This window comes from Bos taurus, chromosome 7 (assembly GCF_002263795.3).
Source record: "Bos taurus isolate L1 Dominette 01449 registration number 42190680 breed Hereford chromosome 7, ARS-UCD2.0, whole genome shotgun sequence".
Taxonomy (NCBI): Eukaryota; Metazoa; Chordata; class Mammalia; order Artiodactyla; family Bovidae; genus Bos; species Bos taurus.
In genome coordinates this window covers 52,616,131-52,617,810 of record NC_037334.1, presented here as the reverse complement: position 1 = coordinate 52,617,810, position 1,680 = coordinate 52,616,131, and the positions used below count along the sequence as shown (strand labels likewise).

General features: G+C 39.0%; 1 protein-coding gene across 3 annotated transcripts in view; it reads left to right on the top strand.

Annotated features, from left to right (window-relative positions):
* The window catches only part of LOC132345761 (protein diaphanous homolog 1), a 57,527-nt gene that overhangs the window by 40,540 nt on the left and 15,307 nt on the right, over positions 1–1,680 (top strand). The window lies entirely within an intron of this gene.

The window sequence follows — 1,680 nt, the reverse complement described above, 5'->3', positions numbered from 1 at the left end:
GTGAGTAACTGCGATCCCAGCAATTTGAAATGTGAAGGAGTTCTTCTGAGAGCCTAATTCTGGTGGATCCAGGGTCCCTTGATATGAAACTTAATAATTCTTGCTGTATACTTGGCATTGCATAGTAAATATCTGATATCTGCTCCCTTCAATAGTACCACATGGTTGTTAGTATCTAGTTTTATGGTAAGAAAATAAAGGCAATAGGACTGTAAGGAATTTGCCTCGTCACATAGCGAATAAGAGACCGGTCCGAGAGTTAAGCCTCAGGTTTTATTTCAGAGCCCTAAGTATTTCCATTGCATCCATAGAAAATCTAACAAAAATTTTCTACCCATCGCATATTTCCTTCTTTCTCATTTTCTTTTAAGTATTTCCTTTATAGGTGAGTACTGGCATGACTTCAGTTAAATGTAAAATAACTTTGTGGTTAGAACAAATAATGTAAACCCTGTGCTTCTCAGAGTAGGATCAGTAGCTTCAAAGACTTCTGTTCTGAACTTTATCCTTATACTCATAACTCTGTTTGCTGGCAAATTTCAGATCAAAACTCCTCTGCAGAGTTGTTATAGGTTGTATTTAATGATCAGGATGAATGTTCATTTTTTTGTTCACTCTAACTGTCGATCTCCTGACTTTATGTTGAGTAATTAAGATTTAAATATTCGTTCAACAAATATTTGAGGGTCTCCCAGCTTTCAGGCTCTATTAGGCACATACTAGGCACGTGTTCAGAGATGAAAGGGTATGGATTCCATAAAAGCCACTCACAGTGGGGTGACGTGGCTATTGCCCCCATTTTACCAAGTGAGAAAACTAAAGTTCAGATGTTACGACTTAGCCAAGATCACACAGTTAACTTCTGGGTATGTGTCCTCGTTAAGTCAGTAATATAATGAGAATAGTAAGCTTTTACATCATTCTTGACTATATAATATTAGATCATTGACAACAAATATCACTAAGTAGTGTCTGTAGGTAAGTCTTTTTATGGGAACTAAAGTGAAGTGAGGCATAATAGTTGCTCTTCTCAAGATTATCTCTAGCAATGTAAAAATGAGTGATTTTTATTTTAGAAAATGATAAAAGACTGTGGGTAGTACATTGTTATTTCCAGTTGAATGATATCAATATGGAAAACAAAATTTAGGAAGAGAATTGAGTTTAGGATGGTCTAGGAAGTATTGTTTAGTGATTCAGTGATTATTAAATGCCTTTTCTATGGCGGGGAGGCCAAACCGAATAAGGTCATCCTCATGAGCCATATGCCTGGTGGAGATGAAAAAGTAAATATGATAATAGCACAGTTTGGTGAGTGCTGTGATGGAGGTGTGCGTGGATGATTATTAGAGCGCTGGGCAAGGTCTGGACCAAGTGGGAGGAGTGCTGGAGGGAGCTCAGCCTCGAGGTCATTCTACGTGGGTTAAAACTTAACAGCAGACTAAAGGAAGGGTGAGGGCTGGCTTGTCTCATTTCAGGCATAGGGATCAGCGTGTGTGAAGGCACAGAGGCATGAGGTAACATTGTCCCAGTTCAGGAAGTGCAGTAGTTGAGAGCAGCTGAGTAAAGGCCATTTGTGGGGGAGTGGTGGTTGAAGAAGTTTTCAAGAAGTAGGCTAGATGATACAGACGTCTTGGTAGGCTTAGGCTAAGAGGTATGTATTTTGACCTGAAAACTGTG